Source organism: Protopterus annectens, chromosome 3.part1, assembly GCF_019279795.1.
Source record: "Protopterus annectens isolate FY-2018-M chromosome 3.part1, PAN1.0, whole genome shotgun sequence".
Taxonomy (NCBI): Eukaryota; Metazoa; Chordata; order Ceratodontiformes; family Protopteridae; genus Protopterus; species Protopterus annectens.
The window spans coordinates 548,425,753-548,452,859 of record NC_056732.1 but is presented as its reverse complement, the minus strand read 5'-3'; the positions used below and the strand labels follow the sequence as shown (position 1 = coordinate 548,452,859).

General features: G+C 40.8%; 1 long non-coding RNA gene across 1 annotated transcript in view; it reads left to right on the top strand.

Moving 5' to 3' along the window:
- Positions 1-24,296, top strand: part of LOC122798205 — a 150,990-nt gene extending 126,694 nt beyond the window's left edge. The window contains exons 2-3 of the long non-coding RNA XR_006364228.1: positions 18,436-18,612; positions 24,157-24,296. This is a non-coding gene — a long non-coding RNA (uncharacterized LOC122798205). The remainder of the gene's footprint in view (positions 1-18,435; positions 18,613-24,156) is intronic.
- Positions 24,297-27,107: the final 2,811 nt, after the last annotated feature.

Below are 27,107 nucleotides of genomic sequence, written 5' to 3'. Positions count from 1 at the left end.
CGCAATATGCTTTACTGGGAGTATTCATTTCCAAACCTGTATTTGTGGGATGCTGACATCATCACACTTGGCAAAGAGGTATTCGCCTCTCCTAATGTGTTTCCACATTCTCCAAAAAGGCCACTCCTCGCAAAGGCAATTTTACACACACACACATCCACACTCAGTATTTGCAGGATTGAAACCCCTACCTAACTATGTTATGATACTAGGGAGATATGTACTAACACGACGCGCTATATGCTTTACTGGGAGTGTTCATTTCCAAGGCTGTATTTGTGGGATGTTGACATCATCACACTTGGCAAAGAGGTATTCACCTCTCCTAATGTATTTCCACAGTCTCCAAAAAGGCCACTCCTCTCAAAGGCAATCTCACACACACACATTCACAGGATTCAAACCCCTACCTAACTATGTTATGACACTAGGGAGATACACATGAACACAATGCGCTATATGCTTTACTGGGAGCATTCATTTCCAAAGCTGTATTTGTGGGATGCTGACATCATCACACTTGGCAAAGAGGTATCCACCTCTCCTAATGTGTTTCCACAGTCTCCAAAAAGGCCACTCCTCTCAAAGGGAATCTTACACACACACTCATTATTTACAGGATTCAAACCCCTACCTAACTATGTTATGACACTAGGGAGATATGCATTAACACGAAGCACTATATGCTTTACTGGGAGTATTTATTTCCAAAGCTGTATTTGTGAGATGCTGACTTCATCACACTTGGCAAAGAGGTATTCATCTCTCCTAATGTGTTTCCACAGTCTCCAAAAAGGTCACTCCTCTCCAAGGCAATTTCACTCACACACATTCACAGGATTCAAACCCCTACCTAACTATGTTATGACACTAGGGAGATACACATTAACACAATGTGCTATATGCTTTACTAGGAGCATTCATTTCCAAAGCTGTATTTGTGGGATGCTGACATCATCACACTTGGCAAAGAGGTATTCACCTCTCCTAATGTGTTTCCAAAAAGGCCACTCCTCTCAAAGGGAATCTCACGCACACACATATTCACAGGATTAAAACCCTTACCGAATTATGTTATGACACTAGGAAGATACGCATTAATACAACGCGCTATATGCTTTACTGGGAATATTTATTTCCAAAGCTGTATTTGTGGGATGCTGACATCATCACACTTGGCAAAGAGGTATTCACTTCTCCTAATGTATTTCCACAGTCTCCAAAAAGGCCACTCCTCTCAAAGGCAATCTCACACACACACATACTCTGCAATTGCAGGATTTAAAGCCCTACCTAACTATATTGTGATGCTAGTCAGATGCACATTAACACAACACATTATATGCTTTAGTGGGTGTTTTAATCTCCACTGCTGTATTTGTGGGATACTGACATCATCACACTTGGCAAAGGGGTGTTCACCTCTTTTAATGTGTTGTGAAAGTCTGCAAAAAGGGCACTCTTCCCGAAGGGGATCACACACACACATACACCCCCACACCCATTGCAGGATTCAACCCCCTACCTAACTATGTTATAATAGTAGTGAGATACGCATTAACACGATGTGCTATATGCTTTACTGCATGGTTTCTATTCTCATGCTATATTTGTAGGATGCTGACATCATCAGACTGGACATGGTAATGTGTGTGCACTTAGTGTTATGCAATCCCAGGAATGAACCTTGTGGGTCAGCAGGTGTGAACATTTTGAACAGGAATCCACAATTCATAGCTTGTGTGATCTATCTGTGGACAAATTACCATTCCTTCATATGACAATACATATCCATGCACGGATTGTTGGTTTTGTGGATACATGTGTCTGTGATGTTGGTGAAGGGCTATTCAAAGTCTATGTGGGACCTGTGTTGCTCTTTTCAGTGATGTATGTCCTGGGTGGCTGCCTTGCAAGAAATCTAGCAGGTTTGGGGAACATGATGTGCTCATTCATATACCACAGACGTTTGGGTTGTGTGTTTGTCGGATTACAAAAGCTCTGTTCCTGACTGCAATCATGATGGACTCCATGAACTAGCAGTTCGGACTTCATAGGCTTATAGGACTATAGTTCCCATGGTCTGTTGTGCACCAACACTTGTGGGGTGTGCCACATGTTGCTGTAACACATTCAACAGTGTAAGATCCTGTAGAGAGTGTGAGGCTCAACAGACTGTTCAGGTGCAGAGTCTGTTTGTTCTGTTGCTCACTTATGACACTTATGGGGAAACAATGTTATCCACGTGATGGGATTCATTTGGCTTTGGGAAGAGCAGTTTACACATTCTACATGTGATATCTCCTGGTATGATGATAGGGCCTTTTGCCACTGGGAGGTGGGTATGTATGTATGGGCCTGTCTGACAGGATGTCGACAATTTCAGTCAGGTACAGTTGACCCTGACTCAGGACATATATGACTGTACATTGCTATTTCTGACATAGCTGAAGGAGGCATAATGTTTCTGTCTGTACTCCTTCGCAGATTGTCTTTCCAAAGCAACAACAAACCTGAACACTAAACCCCTGTTATACTCTTTTACACACTTCACACACTACTGATCCTTTGTGATCAGTCAACAGTGTATGTCATCATTATATCCTGGCATGCCAAAGGTCGGTTTTGTGTGTACTCTCCAGTCCAGCTGGTGCATATTGGAATTTTGACGTATTGTTACAACTGCCTTATGTACACAGAGAACCCTGTCCTCCTACCAACAAACTCAGATAGATGTAAGAGGTGCAACTGTATAGACAGACAGGAGGCTGAGCTCTCCCAAGCCGTGACTGGCACAGTCTATCAGGTGGTGAAGGTAACCACACACACCACAAATCCAGTCTCACATGGACCTATGACAACAGAAAACCATATACATTGACACACAAAGACATACTCGGAGCATCTAGATATACTCTGCCTAAGCAGCAGAGACGTCCAAACCAGATACACAAACAACTGCTAACCCACAACCATACAAACATATCACATAGTTCACAAAGTCATTGTGCCACACAGTCACTGCCCTTAGGCCTACACAACACACCTCATACACTTGTATTAGGTAACTGTAATTGTCAGTCACACTGACATCCCACTCACCAGGCTGAACAAGGAGAAGGACACTTTGTGCTGTGGGTTGGGTGCCAGGATCTGCCACATGACACATGCACTCTTGTCAGTCCACTGCAAGTACAAATATGGCTCCATCATTGACCACGCTGGTGTGTAAACCCTCAGACGTTCCTCCCTGGACTACATGACAAGAGACATAGAGGAGCTCTCTGATCATGTAGCCCAGGCCAGTATAACCCTGACCTTGTGTAGCATCTTACCCTCACCAAGTACTATGTCACAGTATACAGACAAACTGATCACTTTTAACAGTTGCCTAACATATTGTTGTCATTCAAAGGGGATCCAGTGTCTCTCAGCCTGGGATTACATGCTCAACATGCCATGTACATTCGCTATGGACGCCATGCACCTGTCACCCCCTAGGCATTCACAGACTGGCTTAGGCTCTTGCCACACCCATAGTGGCTGTTTGAAGCGAGGCTCAGAAGACAAAACCACAGCCATAGACATTACAGGGTAAAGGAAACGGAGAGTGATGTTGCTCAACAACTGATGTCTAACCCTCAGAATGCATGCACTCAGGACTCACATCAGTATGGAGTCTGTCGATATATGTGCAGTAACACACACCTGGTTCAGGCTCACAAAAGCACAGCAGCACTAACAGGTTTTACTTCATACCATGGTTTTCAGACACAAGACTCGGACCGGACAACAACAATAGGGGGGTATCCATATACATCATTCATACACACACCTCCAGGTTGGTAGCACTGCACAAAGCATCGGGGAATGTACATGTGCAACTGACAGTGGGTCAAACTGCATTTCAGTTTGTAGACTGCCACAGACCACACTCCCAAACTTGGGAACAACACTCGTTATTCCTGGGAACACTGGGAAATGTGAAAGTCTCTCCAAACACCATTATATTGTGTGACTTCAAATGCGCAAACATTGACTGGGTATACTACTCAAGCACTGACACCCTCGCACAAAAGTTGCTAGGATTGTTACACTCAAATGCTATGGCAGACCTGGTCACCACAACCACAGGGGGTTAAAACATGTGGGACCTGATCATCACCAACATGGGGACTCTATGCTCCACATCAGAGGTATACTCCTCATTGTTAAGGTCAGAACATACATTCATCTCCCTGGACATACATATCCCATACACACACACATCCTAGGTGATCTCAGTGATGTACATCTCATGAGCAAATATCACACTTATACAAACCAAGGTGGTATCCCTCAAAGACCCTGGGACAATGTTAATTACGGCTCAGACCACGTAATCCTTTACAAACCCATTCTATGGACAACTACTGGAATGCATGGATCATGCTATCCCAGATAACTACAAGACTCACTCCTCCAAAGGCAGGGGACCTGTCTGGTTGACCACGGCCATTAATGAGCTATACAAGGACAGGAGGAGGCTACTACATGATAGAGCATAATCACAATCAAGAAGGCATCTCTGATCAGTACTATGGTATAGCTACGATCACTTGTTGATTCATCTAAGGCCCACTTCTAACGGACACTTACAACAGACACTATGGACAATCACAAGGCCTTATTTAGTTATGTCAGGGACCTGGGTGGGAACTCACAGATATGCTGTGAGTTACTGCAGAATTACAAAAGATAAAGTGAACCCACTGACATTGCAAACATCCTGGACAACAGGTTCAGTGGGAATGTTTCCCCACCATCCCCCCTGCAGTGCACATGTCCATCCCAACAGGGTGTAGCCTCCCTGACATCACAGATGAACAGGTGAGTGCTGCCCTCTCCATAGCAGACAACACAGCATCAATGGGACCAGACGGTGTCTCGGACTGCGGCTTACACGAGATTCATGACGAACTTCACACTCACATTATGTCACTGTTCAATATCAGAGTTACTACAGGATATGTACCCATGGAATGGTGTACAGCTACAGTGTACCCGCTCCACAGTGCTGGTGCTACAAGGGACCCTGGACAATATCTCACTATATGCCTAACTATCCTGGTCTGCTAAGCTATGGAGTGTATCGTCATGGAACACATACACATAGACATTGTGAACCTATAAACATTGGATCCTACACAATTTGGGTTTGTTGTGGGCAGATCTTGGCTCTTGCACCTGTTTGATGTCTTTAAACAATTAACAGGTCCATAGACATACAGAGGGTTGTCCACACAGCCTACCTGGAGCTCCCACACCAGTTCAACACAATACCCCACTCGGCCTTTATACATTAGATCACCGGATTCAATATCTACACATATGTCACAAGATGGATTGCTAACTGGATCATGGACAGCACCCACATGGTCAGTATTGCAGGTGCCATGTCTGACTATACACCAGTTACACATGGCATCCCACAGGGCTCAGTCCTGGGACCTCTCTTGTTCTGTATATATTTCTGAGACGTACTGGCTAACACAGGAGGAATATGGCTGACCATGTTTGCAGATGACTGCAAACTGTGTGCCATACTCGACTCCCCAGCTGGCACAAGCATCCTCAGAAAGGGTCTCACAGAGATGGATGACTGGTGCCAGAGGCATGGCCTACAGCTACCTTCCTTTAGATGCATAGTCATCACCTTTGGTAGTAACATCGTGCCCACACATTACCACATAGGTGGTGATATATCACGTACAATGTGTGTGATTTGTGATTTGGGGACATGAATACTTATTACTCTCACCTTTGACATTCACGTTGCCAATGTTGTTGGACACACCTTCTATTTAGCCCACCTTATCCCATAGGGTTTTACATCCAGATCAGGTGGGGTCATTGTGACCCTATACTCATCAGGCACATGCTTAGATACAATGCCCCATTTTGGATGTACCTTACCCAACACCTGCAGCAACTGGAATGTACACAAATGTACCTAACCAAGTGGATCTAGGGACTCACACAGATGGTATGCACAGTTTGGCTATGGTGACCCCAGCTCTCCTCAGTTGCTTACTGCCTACTTGGATGCAGTCTGTGCCTTTTGTTTGAAGCCATGTCCATCACAGCATTGATGGACAGGCTCCACATCAGGATATCAAAGTCCCTTACAGCTACATGCTCCATGGACAGGTACATAAGCAATGATGTTAATAGGACATGCTGGAGGGGCAGATTCCCATCCCAGAGGCTCCACTCACTCGGGAATGAGATCACAGTCCCACATACGCACAGACCCACACTGACCACCTACAGGTGACATCTTCACAGGTGGATGGGTGATCATATGTTTAGCCCTGGGATATGTATGGGTCCCTGCTAGACAGACGCAAAATGAAATGAACATATGTGAGATATCTTGTGTGACCTACTATTCACAGGCACAGTCTACTGATCTAGTGGGGTTGCAAAATACAAACACACTGTGGCTAGGCTTCTACATACCCTAGGGCAGATAGCCTAGTGTCAACCTCTGAACCTATGCTAATGTTCGGGATGCACATTGTTCAGTGATGGTACTGATTGCAGGTTTTGTTTCTTCTTTGCTTTACCACTTTCTATGAACAACCTAGACATCTGCATAACATATTTGATTATGACAGGATTTCGCGATATTATATATGTGTCTGTTGTCATATCACTGTGTGCACATGGCAGATTGGTGAATAGTTCGAGGTTCCTGGGTTGACACATGCAACTGATGGATATGTGTGGCCCACTGCTGTACTCAAACTTGCCCTAAGTGTGTGAGCATGCCCAGTTCAGACTTTCAGTGTTTTGTTGCCTGACATTTGTCTCATATATTCAAGTGTGTGAGCATATCCAGTGTGACCTTGCTGTATGTTGCTGTCTGAGGTCCACTACATTTGTTGATGTGTGTGAACATTACCAATATTAACATTTATGCTATATGTGTGTTGAATATCAGGTTCTATTCTTACTGCAGGCCTCACCTTTGTGTCTTAACTCGACAGGGATTATGCTATGCCTGCAAGGTTTCCATGAGATACTTTGCGTTGACTCATCAACATTTTTTCATACAAGCTGACCATTGACATACTGTCATGGTTTAGTGGTTCTGTACTATGACTATAGTGCACTGTATCCTGGGTTCGAGGACTGTCACTGCTTCAAATTTTCATACATGCCAGAACAGACTGTTTCAAGAAAAGTGAAGCAAATATGAACATGTTAACCTGCTTTTGCTGAACTATGCCCACATTTGACCAGACTTGCACAACATTGCTCAATGTTGACCAACATTGCTGAACAGTGCACAATATTGCTCAACATTGCCTTTAGTTGTGCTACTTAGTGTGTGCAATTTTGTTTACATATACTAAATAGTGGTGAGAGCTGTTTAGCAGTGCTTTATATCGCTTAACACATAGCAATCATGCCTCAGGTGGTGCTGCAGGGCTGCCTATGTCGGATGCACATTTTACACTCCCTATACATGTTTGTTAACAGGTAGTGTCAAGTTAGGCATCCCTTTTACTATATGTGCTAATCAGAGAGAGGTATCATTTCCAGGGTTCCTACTGAGCCAGTGTATATGCTATGCATTGCCTCTTTGCCAAGGCCAAAGCACACTGAGCATGCCTCCTTTTGCCTATTGGGGCAGGTTCAGGTTGTTCCTCCTCCGAGTCACGCTCTGCCTGTGATGGCCTTGGCAATGGTGGTGGGCTGTTGTGCCCAGCCCTATGCTGCTCCTGCTGCAGCTGTTTTCGCAGGATCATATTGTGTAGCATAGCACATACCATGACTATTTGGGTACATGTAGTTTGTGAGTACTGCAATGCTCCACCAGATGTGTCCAGGCACCGAAACCGTGATTTGAGCAGCCCAAACACACGCTCTATTACATTTCGTGTTTGTGCGTGTGCTTCATTATGGCGTTCCTGTTCAGGTGTGTGTGCATTTCTGATGGGTGTCATCAGCCACGGCTCAAGTGCATATCCAGTATCCCCCACTAGGTGACCATGAGGGATGTCCCCATTGGTGAATGTCTGATACAGCTGTGTCAGATGCCAGATATGGGAGTCATGGTAGCTTCCAGGGCAGCCAGCACACACATTCATTATTATGCCCTGGGCATCACACACAACCTGGCAGTTGATGGAGGGGTAACCCTTGCGGTTATAGTAGACCCTACCCAGCTCACTGGCTGGTGCTTTGATGCGAATGTGCGTGCAGTCTATTGCACCCACTACCTCAAGGTATTCCGCTATTTGCTGTTAGAGATGCATATTGCTGGCCAATACCTCACAGGAATTGGGGAAATATACATGATCACCGACATGTGCTGACATGGCATTCAGGAACTGGTGCAGTACCCTGGATGCTGATGCCTGTGAAATCCCCATCATATCACCAGTTGGTCTCTGGAAGGTACCTGTTGCTAATATTCTTAGGCCAACACATACCTTGGTTTCCACTGGGATGGGTTCCCCTCTGTTGGTTCTGTGTGTCAGGCATGGCCTGCACAGCTCAACAATTTGCTGCATGAAGTCTCTGTCCTCTCTATAGCACTCCACTATCTCCAGCTCATGTAGCCCCTGGTAGGTTACCCTAGGTCTGTATACTCTTCTCCGTCTCCTCACTGTGGGTTGCTCAGCAGCATTCGCATTGTCACCACCCTCAGCATGTTGCATATGTCGCCTTATAACAGCAATGGCAGCCCCTAACATTTCTTTGTCTCAGTAAAGCTTTTTCAGTTTTCACTTCTATTAGCTTACTGCAGTGTTGCAGTGACTCTGAGAAAAACATACTGGAAAGTTGTTTGCTGAGTTTTAAGTGCTGGGCAGGGCTGGGCTAGTGTACTGCCTGTGTTATTGCCTGATTCTGATTGTTTTCACCTGCTAGCTCTGATAGTACTCCCTGGTTAACTTCCTACTATTTGTTGTGCTTCCTTTTCCCTTTCTGTTTCCTCAGGGGGCAGCGCCGCGCACACAAGCGCAAACACGCGCACACCAGCTCACACGCGCACACCAGCTCACATGCACGCACACGTGCTTACATGGACTACAACTTGCTTATTCTTGCTAACGCACACACACAGGTGCAAATGCGCTTACACGGGTTTCATCATCCTTACACTTGGTTACTCCGGCTTAAACGCGTCCACACAGGTGAACACGCGCGCACACAGGCTTACTTGGTTTTACAGGCGTGCGCATGCCCGCATACACAGTGCAGGCATTTCTACAAGAAACTTTGGTGTTGTTCACGGCATACACCTTCAATTTCTTGCCTTTATCTAGGGTACCTGTTGACACACCTCTTCCAGTGATTAGTATCTGACAGCAGACACATGACACTCTACTCCAATGAGCTTCACTTCTCTCAGACATACCCCCTTATGATGTCACCTATCTTCTACTCTGTTACACCCCTTATCCTACTCCTACACTACACTGACTGTGCTCTTTTGCTATGTAAACTTGTGATTCACTATCCTTAACCTCATTTGTATAGGATTGCCTACTAATGCTTGGTTACAACTCTTAGACTGAGCTTTCCCCCCTTAGCAACCTCTTCTTGATAGTCATGTTGTCTTTGGACTGCCATTCCCTTGCATTGTATATTAGGGATTACTGTAAAATCAACATTTCTGCATTTTAATTATTGGTTTTCTGGTTTTTACAGTGCACCGCGTTTGCGCAGCCCTATGCTTAAACATCAGCGATTGGGGAAAAAATTATTTTATTTTATTTTATTTTTGCATTGGTGGACATTGCCAATCGCTGTATTTTTGGCCATTGGCATGCTTCCTTGACTGGATGCATCCTTTTTTTCAAGCTGTCACGGCTCCGTTTTGCTATTTACAGAAACGTACTCAGTTGTCATCGGAGTACATTTCTACAAATAACACTACTCTTACTTGGACAGATTAGGGTTTCCTGAATCGCAATTTTACCTCATTTGCATGCCTTTCAGCAGCAAATGAAGTAATTTGCATATCCTAGCCCTGTCCATGTAAGAGGAGTTTTAGGAGCTCTCTTACATGCCCCTGCAGGCTGTTCCTGGATCGCTCGGAAGACATGTTGGCTGCATGGAGTCTTACTCTACTCTTAGACTCCGTGCAAGCCTTTGTGAATCCGGCCCTTAGAAGGATTGAGCCCTTTCATTAAAAAACTTCTTTAGAATCAATGCATCTCACCAAAAAACATCCTTATATACCTTCCCCCCTTTTTTAAATACTTATCCAATAAAACCTCACCCTTAATTACGCATTAAATTCAACACCTCATAATTTAAAAAGACACACACATTTGTAAGTCTAAAACCTATACAACAATATACACCCATTTGTAAACTAATGAACAAATATTAAAATAAATTTCAATATATATACAATATAAGATTTGAGCTTTAAAACGCTAGAAATAGAAAGACCCTCATTCAAATGGGGGGGGGGTAGTGGTATTTAATCTAATCTGACAACATTACTCTTTTTCCAAAATATCTTCCCATGGCCTCCCTGAGGTCCTTTAGTACACAAAACAAAACAAAACAATGGTCACTATATTCCAATACATGTTTGGTAGGGCATTCCTATGTTCCCCCTTCCTGATATTTAAACCATGTTCATAAATACGCTCTCTGAATTTTCTCTTAGTTTTTCCAACATAGAAATGTTCATATTTCTGACACTTGGCCAAATAAATCACTCCTGTGGAATTGCAATTACTATGGGCTTTGGGCTGGATTTTCATGCTGTTAACCCAAATATGGTCCCCTTCCATGATTACCTTACATTGTGCACAACAACTACATTTGTAAGTTCCCCATTTTTTGTTACTATAATTGAGGCCACAATCTATAGTCACATGTTACAAGTAATTCTTTAGGGTCTTACCCCTTTTGCATACCACCCCGGGTGCATCTCCCAGTATACTGGCCACCTCCTTAAAATGTGAACAAATATGCCAGTTTTTGTACAGAATATCTTTGATCTTAAAGGCCTCAGTACAAAATTCAGTAATGAAGGCCCCTTGGCCATCTTGACTTCCTTTGGACTTTCGCATAACAATATCCCCTATTGATGTCGTAGAAGAATGGATAAGGGGAACTATTTCACCCATTTCCCTTCTCATTTTGATATTTTCATACACCTCAGTCACCATTTCCTTGGGGTACCCCTTGCAAGTGAACATATTGCCCAATTTATCACATTCCTTTAAAAATTCCTCCCAGATAGATACCATATGGGCCAGAAGAATATGCTGGCCCTTCACTATACTAAACTTATGGTGTGAAGGGTGAGTACTCTCATATTGCAAGATGTTGTTACTGTATGTGGGTTTTCGATAAATAGTGCTGACCAATCTTTTCTCTTTCTGATCTTTAGACATAGAAACATCTAGATAATTAATAGAATGAAAGTCATACACATAAATAAATTTTAAGAAAGCGGTGGAGGAGTTCAAATAATCAATAAAACCCACTATTTCCTCTACTGTTCTATCTCACACAATAAAAATATCATCCAGGAAATGGAGATACACTTTCCAGGGTTTCATTTCAAAATGTTTGAATAAGATGTACCTTTTCCATTGCAATAAAATGTAGCAAAAATAGGGGCTAAGCGGCCCCCACGGCAACCCCCATTCCTTTGCCTGAAGTATTGACCCTCTAAATACACATAATTGTGTTTCATTACCAACTCCATACAAAGTATTAGGACATTGACCATGTTGTTATCCAAAGACGTGCATTCACATAAAAAATCATGAAACCATTCTAACCCCAGTTCATGAGGAATTATATTAAAAAGCTCCACAACATCTGTGGTTAGGAACACATAATTATCAGAATATTCAACATTTCTCATTTTTAGTAAAAGGTCTCAAGATTCTTTACAAATATGTTCGAAAAGTTTGAAACATTTTTTCAACATGATACCAACATATTTCCCCGGGGGGGGGGTGAGTTTTAGACTTTCTAGTGTTAATAATAGGTCTCATAGGTGGGTTAGTTGTACTTTTGTGTAGTTTGTATATTGTAATATTTGACTTCATTCATAAGTAATAAAAAAAGTGCAGTGATACACTAAACCACTATCACCAAATGTAGTTTTGCAGGCAGTCAAACCATGGACTTCACAAACTCCACTATTACTTTATAATGTAATTTATTAAATAAAAACATAAAACACCACTATTCATTATTTATTTTTTATTTTTATTTTATTTTACATTTGTTGACCAGGATAGTCCGACTGGATGCATGTCCATTTTCAGCGGAGGCTCGGGAAGAAAAGCTCCAAGGGTAAGCAGATACAGCATTACATAATACCAGCATTACATATTACAAACAGACTATTTACAGAGATTACATAAGTAAGCAAGTTAAACAAGTTCCACAGGTTACAGTTAATCCTGAGCACAAGTCAGGATTAAATTAAATTACACAGTAAACTGGTTAACAGATTTTTACACATTCTAGTTAAGTGACAAATGTTGTTTGAGTCTAGTTTTAAATTGACCTAATGTGGAAAGTAAGGTAATATCAGCTGGAATAGAGTTCCAGGATCTACTCACAGAGTTTGCAAAGAGAGAATCACCGGCTGTGTTATTAATTTTGCTAGTCTGAATTAGTAGTTTGTTAGAGGATCGAAGCGGTCTAGGATTGTTATAGGGGGTGATAATATTTTTAAGTGCAGGAGTATTGTCCGGATTATAGAGGATTTTATAGGCCATAATCAGTTGGTTATACTGGATTAGGCTGGGTAGTTCAAGCCACCCAAGCTGATTTAGATTGATGCAATGATGTGTCCTAAAAGGCAGCCAAGTGGCAAACCTGGCAATGTGGTTGTAGCAAATTGAGACTTTGTTAAGGACAGTCTTGTTTAAATTCGAGAGTAGAGGGGATGCATACAGAAGGGTTGAAAGAAGGTGAGAGCGAGCTATGGCAATTTTAGCTGGAGGGGTTAGGAAGGCTTTTATTCTGTAAAGTGACCCTAGTTTTTTATTGATGGTTTTGATAGTTTGGTTAACATGTAGGTCAAATTTTAGATTATTGTCTATGATGACACCTAGTTTTCTAGAGGGATCAGGGGAGATTATTGTGCCATCATTTGATTTTATGGTAAAGGTGAAAGCGGTAGACCTACGTGTTGGTGAAAATAACAGCATTTTAGTTTTTTTGGGACTGAGGATCAGATGATGTTCAGAAAGCCAGTTTTCTATTGTATTAAAGGTGGTCTGGGTAGCTGACCATAACTCTACTGGAGATGTGGCTGAGCAAATCAGAGTAGAGTCATCAGCATATTGGATACAGTTGACTTTTGGGATGACAGTATAAAGGTCGTTAATGAAGATGGAGAACAGCAAGGGCCCTAGTATAGAGCCTTGTGGTACTCCAAGGATGTTAGGTAGAAGGTTAGAGAGTTTGTTCTGCCAGAGGACCATTGAAGGGCTCCAGTATCTAGACAGAATGTTTGCAGGGTGTGGATTAAAAGTTGGCAATCAGCCATATCGAATGCCTTGGAAAGATCCAAGAAGAGGGCTGAGGATATATAATTATTGTTGCTATTATGGTTTATGGTGTTGGTAAAGGCTAGGAGGGCTGAAGTAGTGCTGTGATGAGGACGGAAGCCATGCTGAGTGTCTGCCATAAGGTGATTCTGGATTAGGTGGTGCATGAGTTGTCTATGAATACATTTTTCCATAATCGTTGCAAGTGGAGAGAGTATAGCTATTGGCCTATAATTGGAGAATACAGTAGAGCTGCCTCCTTTGTGAAGTGGAATTATATAGGATATTTTCCAGATAGTGGGAATTTTAGCTTCTACTATGGTTCGATTGATTAGTATTGAGACTGGGTAAGCAATAACATCAGCTGATTTTTGTAGGTACTCAGCAGGGAGTTGATCAGCAGAAAGTGTAGTGGGTTGTAATTTTTTGATCAAGGTACAGATAAGTGAAGTGGCGATTGGTTGGAAGCTGAACGCGAGTAGGTTTCTAGGGATGCTACTTTCAGGACCAGGGGAGCTAGGAAGTAGTTGGCTAGCTAGGGCTTGAATTGTCTCAGTAAAGAATTGGATAAAACTATCAGAAACATCTTCAGGGGTTTTATCAATAGTAGCAGCAGGGATTGGGGTTGAAGTTTGTCCAGGATGTAGTAGATTATTTAAACCTGCCCAAAACTTCTGAGGGTTATTTTGATTTACTGTCTGTAAATTACAGTAGTATTGTTTTTTGCCTTGTAAAATTGATTTTTTTGGTTTCGTTCCTGGATTGCTTGTATTTAATGTGATCTTGAGGGTCTTTAGAAGAACGCCATAAAGCCCATGCTTTGTTTCTAAGGGTAATTTTGAATTTAGACTCTTTAGAAAGCCATGGCACAGTTTTTGCCTTGGTTCTCTTTGAACGAACAGGTGCATGCAAATCAAGGATCTCAAGGAATTTGTTGTTAAAGTATGCTACTGCTTCCTCTAAGGGGAGGTGTTTTAGAATAGACCAATTACATGAGTTTAGTTCTTGTTGGAATTTGGCAGGGTCAAAGTTTTTATTGTTTCTAACCTTTCTGAATAAGGGTTGTTCGGAATTAATGGTTTTGTGCTTAATTACGTATGTGAGAAGGTGATCGCTTAGGCCATCAAGGAGGGTACCAGAGGTGTACAGTTGGGGGTGACTATTTATGAGTACCCAGTCAAGTATACTTTCTTTTTGGTTGGGTTTACCTATCCTGGTAGGGGTGGATATAATTTGTGTAAATGCATGCAGGTTAATATGGGTGGTTGGGGATTCTGAGGAACTGGTGCCCCAGTCTATGTTAAAGTCTCCAAGTAGTAGGGTTTCTTGGGGGTAGTGACATGATAGCCAGTGCAGGATATCTTCAAATGTAGGTATATTGTTACCTGGGGGAATGTACATACAGATGACATTAATGCATTACAAACAGATTAAGCGCTTTCTTCCTGTATAAACTAGACTTCAGAATCGCTTTCTATTTGTAAACCACTTACTTTATAGATAAAAAAATTAACTAATTAGCTTCGTTAACTTCTTAAAGGTATATACTAAGCTAAGCAAAGCCAAGCAGTGTGAAAACTTGCAGAACCCTGGTTTTAGCAAAGCTTAGTACTATGTAAGCATTGGTAGCCGTTAGCATGTTTATGCACTGCTTAGAATGAATGAGCAGTGCTTAGCAAAGTGCAGCAGTGCCAAAATTCACAATAGTTTAATGAAATTAAAGAAAAATAGTTTATTCATTTACAGACATATTCTGCCTGTTATGGACTCGAACCCAGGACCTACTACATATGAGACTGCAACTTTACCCATGTAGCTAGTTGGCTGTTGTAAAAGCTTGCATACCTTCACATATACTACTAGGCTACTAGTTAGGATTGCTGAACACCACACCATGCTGCACAGCTATAAGTAAACAATTAATTACATCTGGTTTCTATTTTTAGATGTCTGGCAACTGTCGGCCATGTATATATGAGCTCCGTTCGGCTCTGCTGCGCTCCATGCTGCACAAACAAACAAAAAACCAAAACAAAAGAAATAATAAAATAATAAAAATGTTATTATGATAAGTAATTACATCCGGTTTCTATTTTTAGATGTCTGCCAGGTGCCAGCTCTCTATATGTGAACACAGCTTGGCATTGCTGCACTCCGTGCCTTGCCTTGAAAACAGGCTGTAAAAAAAAAAAATTACAAAAATCATAACACATCATAAAAATGACATATATCATACAGTTGACACACTTCACAACATTGAAACAGTGGTGGATAGCATTACAGGGAGCCTCACACTCATCTGCAGCCATGAGTAGCTGCTACACCTCTACCTACACTGATTCAATATCTGTGTTCCTCAGCTCTCCCTTGGCAGTGCACCATCATTAATATGCATGGCACACTGCCGAGGAGGAACTGTGGCCATGTACATGGATACATTCATGTGCTTCCACAGACTTTATTAAATCATGGGGAATATCTTTCTTCAGAATAAAATTTCTCAGTTTGCCAATGACATGCTCACACTCAAATGTTCTGAAAAAGTCTTACAGGTTTTCTGAGAGAGGTTACAAAAATATTCTTCACGTTCAGACTTATATATTAATTGTAATATATTAGCCATATCATTACCTGCTTGCAAGTTAACAGAACTTAATTGTATCAGCACTAGTTATTACAATAATACCCCTAATGTACGTTATTTAAGCACATCACTACACCTCACCATACATGTAGCTATTTAAATACTGGCATTATGATCAATCCAGTGATAACATTTTTACAAAATTGGAGAATACTGTACTTCCCATTAGAAAGGAAGAAAATAATGACAGTTTTATAAATAATGTTGACATTAACTTTTTTTATTGCTAAGTGTAATATTTCATAATCAGTAAATGAACGCATGAGGCTATCTGCGCTGTTTGCACTTTTTTTGCAGCAAAGACACTATTCATAGAAGCCATTTGCAGAAATGTGCGATGGCCATGACTGAACTTAAGCAAATGAAACAATAATGAGATGTAAATAAGAAACTTTGTGAATCCAAGTAATAAGTTATTCTCTAGCCTGTTTACAATTCACAGTCATAATCTGACATTTCCTCATGGTCTGCAGATTTGTTATAAAATGCCTTTTTTATCTACTTTGCAATCCATGATGATGCTTTCCCTTGTTCCTAGCCTTGCTATTTCCTGGTGTGAGCTGCTTCTCTTGGCCAAACCAGAAATTGCTTGCTTGTACCTAATGGTGTTTGCCGGACACAAAGGTGGAGATGTAAGCAGGGAATAATAATTCATTGTGGTTTTGGTAATCAGGAAATCTCCAACTGGTTCAGAGTGGATAAGGATATTGTAAAAGTTTTGTTGAGTATGTTTGGCCCTCATAAGAGCACTGGGGGATGCGTGGCCTTCCTTTCCCTGTAGATACTTCCTTTTAGTAGGGTGGCACATTTCCCTGAGGGGCTCAGTGTGATAGATTTCACCCATGTTGCAATAATGGCCCCATCTGGTCCTCAGGAGGAGAATTACCACAGTAGGAAGGCTTACCATTCCATCAATTGCCAGGTAGTGTACGATGCTTGGGGGTGCATCACCAACATCTCTGCCCAGCATCCTGGCAGAGCACATGATTTCCTTATCTGTCACACTAGCTCACTCTACAACCTCTTCCTGCATATTTCTTTTTTGAAAGTAGTTATTCATGGTAAAATGTATTGCTTAATACTAAATCCATTTTTCTTTGTTTTGTCTCTTTTCTCTTTTTTTAACGTTTTTTTTCTTTCAGGTGGTTAGATATCCACTGGAGTCATGGATCATGACAGCAGTGAGAAATTCACGTGGAACTGATGAAGATAATTTTAATATAACCCTGTAAAAGACTTATCTTGCCATTGAGAGGATCTTTTGTATGTCGAAGAGTAAATTTATGTACCTGGATGTGTCAGTGGGTGCCTTTCAGTGTGACACAGTGACTGCATTCAAGATGTTCACTGCATGTTGCATTCTGCATAACATGATCATTCACCGGCCTGGTGGTGTAGTGACCCATGCTGTCACTTCAGCTCTCAGTTCTAGTCCTACTTTGACTAATGACCAGCTGACTGCAGTAGTAGGGGATCCCATGTGGCAGGGTCATACCTTTCATGCAGCTGTGCAGGTAGAAAGGTGGGGTCTAGTTTAGGACTATTGACCATGCCATTCAGGATAGTGTTTCCTTTTTATTAAAAAAAAAAAAAAACAGAACACAACCGATGCCTGCAGTGCTGTGTTTTACTATGCTATGTGGTGCATGGTCTACTGTCACTGTTCACTAAACATTCCATCTTATCTTTAAATATATATTTTTTTCAGAAGAGATGCGCATGTTATTGGTTAAGAAAGTCATGCCTGAGTGTTCAATGACACCTGCTCAGTGATGTCATAAGCCACCATAGAAGGAACAATTACATATTTTACTAATTTGCACAATCAATGTTGCTTGAATGGTTTACTTAAGTATGCATGTATTGAATATCCTGAAGTAGTACATTTAATAAAAAGTATTATTTTAGTATTTAACATAAGTTTAAATGTTACAATTTAATGAAAAGTTTATCACATTTTTTTCATATTATGCAATGTTTACTCAGTTTTAACTTTTTCATATTTGAAATGTATTATTCTCTGTTAAAAGTACTGCACATCAGATTATTTCATTTTGTTATTCACTTGCCATTAAGTTGTATCCTAAGAGATGTCATCATTTGTGCAGTGCTGAGGGTGAAGTGGCAACAGTTTTGGCTTACACGGCAGGACTTATTTTGGCATTGTATTTCTTACTACCGCTTTTTGGATGACATTCTTATCATGTGGTCAGGTAGTAAAAAAGAATTTGAAAGTTTTTTTCTGATCTGCAGGCTTCATCATCCTTTTTAGAATGTACATATTCTATGGATGCAAACTAAACACATTATTTGGATGTTATGATCTCCAAGAGTGCAGATGATACTTTCAACACTGCTATCTATCACAAACCGTCATTCTGCAATACCTTTCTGCACATTCAAAGCAGCCACCCTTTACATCAGAAAAAGGTTGTTATTAAAAGTCAATTTATTAATTTATATCGACTAACCTCTGATGATAATATCTGTATTAACAATGTAATACTCTTAAGATGATGTTTGTGGAGAGAGGATATCCCAGTACTATAAATGACCCTGTTTACCAATTAATTTTACAAGAAAGAAATGGTAAATATGCCCCTATCATTAGGAAAGGTATTGAGGTTCATTGTGATGATATCAGTAATATTAACACAGCAGCCATTAGTAGAGAGTTTGGCTTACTGAATGAACTGTTACCTAATAACAGGGAACTTTGAGCTTGATTCCCAGCACCAGATCCTCCTACCAATTATTTTTTATCATGTCTGATCAGACCATAAATTAATCTCACTGGAAATCCACATCCCGCCCCCACCCCCTGCACAAAAGACCACAGTGAAGAACTTCTCAAAAGCAAACTTCACACTTCTTAAGACTGAAGTGGTATCCTTCAAGGCCCCTGGGCCAGTGGAAACCACAACGCACACTGCTGAATCCTTTGCAAATGCCTTCTATGGGCACCTTCAAGAATGCATGGATCATGCAATCCCAAATAAAACCAAGACCCATTCCCCCAAAGGCAGGCGCCCGGTCTGGTGGACCCCAGCCATAAACAAACTTTACAACAGGAGGAGGAAGCTACTACATGACAGAGCAAAATCCCTAAAAGGGAAGGCATCTCTGATCAGTACTAGCAAAAAACTACGATCACTCATAAAATCATCCAAGGCCAACTTTGAGAGAAAAATCGCAAAAGACACAAAAGACAATCACAAGGCCTTCTTTAGCTATGTTAGAAACCTGGGTGGAAACTCCCAGATATGCTCAGAGTTAGTCCAAAATGACACAAAATACACTGAACCCACTGACATTGCCAACATTCTGGCAGACAGGTTCAGTGCAAATTTCTCCCCCCCAAAAGGAGAAATAACTATCCCAGCAGAGTGTAGCCTCCCTAACATCTCAGATGCCCAGGTGAGAGCCGCCCTCTCTAAAGCTAAAAACACAGCATCAATGGGACCGGATGTTGTCCCGGGCTGTGTGCTACATGAACTCCAAGAGAAACTAAACCCACACATAAGGCTGCTGTTTAATCTTAGCCTTACTACAGGATACGTACCCAAAGAGTGGTGTACGGCAACAGTGGTCCCACTTCACAAAGGCGGTGCTTCTACGGACCCTGGAAATTACCGCCCCATAAGCTTGACAAGCCTGGTCTGCAAAGCTATGGAGAGGGTCATTATGGAACTCATAAACAAAGACATTGGGGACCTACAGACATTGGATCCTACCCAATTTGGCTTTGTCAAGGGCAGATCCTGCCTTTTGAACTTGGTCGACTTTTTGAAACAGTCACTAAGGCCATTGATGAGGGTAAGGCAGTTCACACAGCCTACCTTGACCTTGCAAAAGCCTTTGACACAATACCCCACTCGGGCATCATAGACAAACTCACCAGCTTAAATGTAAACCCATATGTCACAAGATGGGTTGCAAACTGGCTCAAGGACAGAACCCACAGGGTCAGAGTTGCTGGAGCTATGTCAGACTCTAAGCCAGTCACAAGCAGTGTCCCACAGGGCTCAGTCCTGGGACCCCTCTTGTTCGGCATTTATTTTTCCGAGGTACAGGCAAACATAGGAGGATTGTGGCTGACAAAGTTCGCAGATGACTGCAAACTGGGCGCCATAATTGATACTCCAGCGGACACAAACATCCTTCAGAAAGGCCTCATAGAAATGGATAATTGGTGCCAGAGCCATGGCCTTAAGCTGAACGCCAAAAAATGTATAGTCATACCCTTTGGGAAAAACAAGGTACCGACAAATTACCACATAGGCGGTAATCCATTAAGTACAGAAAAGGTAATCAGGGACCTAGGGACCCAGGTTGAAAGTAACCTCTCATTTGACACTCACATTGCCAAAGTGGTTAGGAAGACCTTCTATATTGCCCACCTTATCATGAAGGGTTTCACATCTAGATCAAGAGAGGTCATTGTGCCCCTGTACTCTTCTCTTATCAGGCCAATGATTGAGTACAATGCCCCATTTGGGATGTATCTCACCCGACACCTGCAGCAGTTGGAAAGACCCCAAAAGTTCCTCACCAAGAGGATAAAGGGTCTTAAACATATGTCATATGCTGCCCGACTGAAAAAACTCCAGCTCTATTCAGTCGCATACCGCCTACTCAGAGGTGATCTGTGCCTGACGTACAAGGCCATGTCCAATCCTGAATTAATGGACATGCTCCACCTCAGAAAATCCAAATCCATCAGAGCCACGAGAACAAGTGACTTAAACCTCAACACAGAAATATATAGGACGTGCTGGAGGGACAGATTCATAACCCAGAGGCTCCCTACACTCTGGAACAGAATCCCAGTCCATGTTAGGCAGAGCCCCTCACTGACTCTATTCAAGAGAAATCTCGACGAGTGGATGGTAGATCGTAGGTTTACCCCGGGGGTCATCTCTGTGTCACTACTAGACAGAGGCATAGTAAACTAAACCCTAAAAGGGCATAGTATTCTCATCCTAAGGGGTGGTGTAAGCCACATACACTCTGGCTAGGCTTATAAATGCCTTAGGGCAGATAGCCTAGTACGAACCTATGAACCTATGAACCTATGTAATAACATGGCTCTACATTATTCACTGGATGCTCTAGATATTCGTAACATCATTTCTAAAAACTTTTTTATACTTTACTGTGATGAGAACTTATGATCTCTTTCTAGTGATGTACCAACATTTACTTATAAGAACCATCCAGATTTGAAAAACATTCTTGAAAGACCTATTAAGGGTTCAAACAATGGCTCATTAACGACTCTTAAGCGTGGCTGCTGTTATCAATGCCCTTGTATTGTGACTGATTTCAACACTGTAATTTTTGATAAAGTCTCAAGGTGGATGTTTAAAGGCAGGTACAATTATATGACAGACAAGGTTGTATACATGGCTAGTTATTTACATGCCAAGCATTCTATATTGGAAAAACTAACAATAACTTTAATAAAATAATTTATCAGCATGTATACAGCATTTTGAAGAATGATGATAAGAGGGCTTTAGCTAAACATGCCTCTTGCTGTCACAACTTTTCCATGTTTAAGTTTGTATTTTGCAGAAAATAGAGTTATCAGCTTTTTCAGGGGACTGTAAAAATCAGTTACTACATTATGAAATGTTTTGGCAATTGCTTATGGATGCTATGAACTTCCCAGGACTAAATTATGCCATTTCAATTACCATTTTAATTACCAGTGAGTTGAAACTTAGAGCATCAAAACTTTTAATAATTGTATACTGTATGTTGTTGACATCAAGTTCCTGGGTTTTGTTTACATTTGTATGTCCATCCTCTGAGATGTCTACCGTTAGATGAAAGTAGCAACTCTGTATTCTGATTGGCAGGAGCTTATGATAGGTTATTTGTTCATGTTTTATTAGCATTTTCAATCTGACTGCTGTTTATTTCACCAAACTGATTGGTCCTATTATAGGTGTGTATGTCAATCAATGTATTTTTATAGGTCACCTCCTCAGTTTTGTTTATGGTTCTGATGATGTCTTATTGACGAAAGCCCTTAACTGGGTATGTTTTTAGTGTGGATTTTTATTAAACTTCTATTTTTTGAGTGCTAACTTGTCAGCTTGGTATTTTGGTATTTTTTATGTTCCAGTGCCAGTTTGGAGCTTGTTGTTTTTATTTAACCAGGATTTCAGAAATTACACTTTGAAAACAGTGATGAGTATATTCATTTCAGGAGTAGAGGGAAGTCTCCTGTAAATGCAAGCATACTCTTACAAGGATGCACAGAAAGCTAAAAACAGTCTATATGACAAAAAATTTTGGTAAAGTCATACTTGCCAGTAATAGCAGTGCCATGTCTAACCTGTTTGATAAATGGGTTTTCTTAAGGTGATGTCATACCCCAAAGGGCGAGGTTCCAAACCTGTAAGCTTCACCCTGTACTTCAATTCTTTATTCTGTTGTTGGCACTTCAAGAGATGGCAGCACCAGTGAAGACGTGAGGCTGTGCTCTGAGCTAGTCTGGCAAAGAGATCAAAATTATGGTCTACCTTCTGAGGGAGTCATACCTGGAGAAAATCAAGTCCTGTGTATGTGGGATGGACTGGAAAAATTGACATGTGGCAGGAATTGGGTAAGCACCTGTCATGCCTAACAAGGAATACCCACTCTGACCCTTCCCCCCAGTGCCGCCACATGTATGAAGACCTGAAAAACACACATCATAGAAATATTGCATAACTGCAGGTACATTTAAGAAGATATGTAAGTGCAAATATGTATCTAAATGTAATCCAAAGGTATGAGTAAGTATAAACATAAAAGTAACCATAAATGCATCTGTATTATACAATATGGCACTTTTATATGCTGACATATTTTTGTTTATAAATTCAAATGTACATCTCTGAGAAGGGAAATATATATGTAAATCTGCAGGAATATACTTATATAAATATTCACATATTGGAATTATTACCTTAGTAATTATCTGTAGTATAGCTGTGCTATAGTTAGAAAGAAAATATTTGATTTGTGTATGCCACAAAGTAATTCTTAATATGATAATTGTATAAGAGAGTAATTTATTCCAAAATATTAACTGCATGTACAGGATAGCTAAACTCAGCCATCACACCTTAGGCAGAGTGGAGGTGAGGGTGGGGTTAATGTAGCATGTAAAAGACCAGCACAGAGGAAACTGGGAAATGTAATGTTTCATTAATTCTGTATCCATTTCTACTTAATCCCCTTATATGCACACATGTATTAAGCAACAAATTATGAAGCACACCTTCCCATAAAATATTTCTAGTACTTCTGTCATGTAAAAGTAAATATATCTGGCTTCATACAAGCTGAAATAGAAGGATAATATAATTTCCTTTTATTAGCCACATTTTTATTTGTGTATATAGCTTCTGAATCTATGAAGGGAAGGTAAAAGTCTGTTGCTTAGAAATTACTTAAAACTGCAAAAGAACTGTAAAAATGGTTACATAAAGTACTCATCTCCCAATCAGACAAGCTCTACAGAGACATAAAAATGTAACAACTTGCACTGAGGAAGAATTACTTCTTCTTCTTTCGGCTTTTCCCAGTTAGGGGTCGCCACAGCGGATCACCTGACAGCTCATGATTGGCAGTGGAGTTTTACGGTGTCGAGTTGCCAGCCCAGTGCCCAACCTTCCACAAAAGGCACACACATGCACACACTCATGCCTAGGGCCAATTTAGAGTGTCCAATCCACTGATTAAAATAAATGGGTTAGTTGCAATGAAAGCGTGAAATGCTATGATTTGTCAGTTTACTGCTTAATAAAAGGAAGCATATACCAAAAATCAATATAAGTGTGTAGAGAAGCAACCATACATCTTAAGCAAGTGCAACAATAGCTTAAGTGCCTTTCTGAATGTTAAACATAATCATGTTAGAAATATTGTAAAACACACATCTGAGACATAACCATCCTTTTCATGTTCTATCTGCAGCTGAAAAGGAGATTAACTACAATCAAGATCAAGAGAAGAGACGACTAAAAGACTTACTGAGGGTGCTCGAGTATGCCAAAACAAATAATTATTTACATTTATGAAATAAATTAAAAAAAATTAAATATTAATGAAGTTTTTTATATTTCTTATTCATTTTGTAAATATAAATGTAAAGTATTTTTTTTAACATTTGTTTACTGGGAAAGACCCCATTTTCAGCAGAGGCCCGTGGAGAAATGCTCCAGATGCATGTCGTTGGAATGTGAGAGGAAACCCATGTGAATGCAAGGAGGACATACAGACTCTGCAAAGAAGGTACCCCACATGAACTGAAGAACTTCTTGCTGTGAGGCAACAACCTTATCTGTTGTACCACTGCACCACCCATGCATCATTAATACGCAAAGATAGCAGAATATGCAAAGTGTTTTCGATACACAACTGCAACACAACCCATATCAGCTAAAATGTCAAGTTTTTTATCATTTCTTATGTATACTAACATATGTTATTAGCTTCAGTAGACTGCAATTGTAAAAATCACCACTACTTCATAGCAATGTACTGATTGTTCGAATGCTTCCAGAACCATTTCCCAAAATTTTCCTTTATGTGAATAAAACTTAAAAAAAAAACTGTTAATAAAGATTGCACTGATGTATTACATTATGAGTTTATTTATTGTCTCTATTTCTTTTTTATCTGTCTACCCTCCCTCCCTCTCTTCTTTTACTTTAATTAAGCATTACTTTGTTCTTTTTTAATTTCTTTCTCTTTCATTTCTGTTAATTTTTCCACAGGTCCAGAATCCTTAGAAGCAGCCCAGCTTTGTTTCTCCCAGATCAGGTAATGTTCACACTCTGCCCGTCCAAGGATGTACTCACAGGCTGAAGCAGTGGCACTGGTCCAGCTTGCAGCCTAGTATGTGTCAGCATAGCAAACCTCAAAGATCTTGGGCCTCAGAACATGGGTGAGGATGTGGTCGAGCAGGTAATAGAGAGACAACTTCATTCAGCCCTAGGAGTTCTTCAGTGGGTCGAAGACTTGCTGCCCTGGTCAGTGCTGACCACCGCACACCACAGGTCCCCAACCCCTCAATCCTAGGGTCCTCCACCACAACACCATCAGGCAGTGGAAATGTTTGAGGTCCTACAGAGCCAGGATTCCTCCTGATCTCAACTCCTCTTCACATCCTTCCTTTCCTAATCCTTTCTCCTACACCCTCTTACCCAATTTCCATCCAAACTACTCTCTTATATAAAAAAAACTTGAAATATAGGGGGGGTCTAACCCCTGCCAAATATATAGTACCCTTTCTTTCTCACATCCTCCAGCACAACCCTCTTGATGTTTTTCTTCTCTGTTTCCCTCTTTGTTATGTTACCCCTTCTTCAGTCTTTCCTATCTTACTATTTACTTGTTTAAAGAAAACAACAGGGTGCCCTCATAAGGATACCCTTATATAAAACATATAAAATCGCTTTATATATTTTTTTAAAGTCAGTAATAAAAGTTGCCTTGTCCACCATTTGCCTTACCTGCTTCAGGCATACTTGTGCATAGCTGCAGTTGTCCACAATATTCAAAAATGTACAAAAGTATATGAAAAATTACATTTTCATGTAGTACTTCACACATACTTAAGGATTAATTTCAGCTACTTTATACTTATACTCAATTAGGTGTGTCTTTCAAATCCCTTTGCATTTACTTATTCAGTATAAATAACCTGTGATTAGTCTATTTGCATATAGATGTTTTGGCGGTCTTTGCAGATTACCACTACCCAAATATTAACCTATTGTACTATGAATATTGCCCTACAACTTAGTTAATTTATAAAGTGGAAGGATTCTGAAATTTCATACAGCAGTAAGGGTCTATGTTACCAAAGCGAAAAACCCTATTCTCGAATACCTAAACATCGACACCTACACCGCGAACCGCGAAAATCCCGAATGCACTATACTGTGAAAAAACATAGCGAACTGTCATAGTCGGCCAACCCCACCACCCGCTACATACTACCTACCCAAAGAAAATAAATAAACCACACACATACACTAATACATACTACCTACCCAAAGAAAATAAATAAACCACACACATACACTAACCCAACCCTACTTCTAACCTAAGGTAAAGCACTAAAACCCTACTTCTAACTCTACACTAAACCCCACAGGGCTCCTATCGCGTGATCGAAAATTGTAAATGGCGAATGTGTATTGAGCAAACCTGATTGGTTGAAACGTCGAAACGTCACGTGCATAACATAGAAATCGCCATAGGGAATATTTTCCCTTTACTTCAATGCAGTGCGATCTCGGAGTAGGAATATTTAAGTAGCTGGGGTGTGGGGGGTGCAGGGGGGCTTGCCCCCCTCCCTACAGCATTTAGGTAAGTATAGTTTTTTATTTTTATTTTTTTATTATATTTTCAAAATATAAAACATCGCTCATATGGTGTCAACCAGATGGTGTTCGATGTCTGAAACTTTCGAAAATATAATATAGATCCAACCCCACATACACAACTAACTATGCACTATCCTTAACCCCTCTCTAACCCTAAGGTCCGTAACTACCGCATGTCCCCTACACACATACACCCAAACAAAATAAATAATCCACATACATACATTTTACAAAACCCTATCTCCAACACTACACTAAACCCCACATGCAAAACTATCTATGCACTATCCTTAACCCCTCCCTAACCCTAAGGTCCGTAACTACCGCACACTTCTCTTACAGACATACACCCAAACAAAATAAACAATACACATACATACACTTAAAATAACCCGACTTCTAACACTACACTAAACCTTACATACATTACCTATCTATACACTTACCTTAACCCAAATCCTAAGACTAAAGTCCTATCTATCGCACACTTACCTTACAGAGCTATACCGCAGACGGGCCAACCAAAACAAA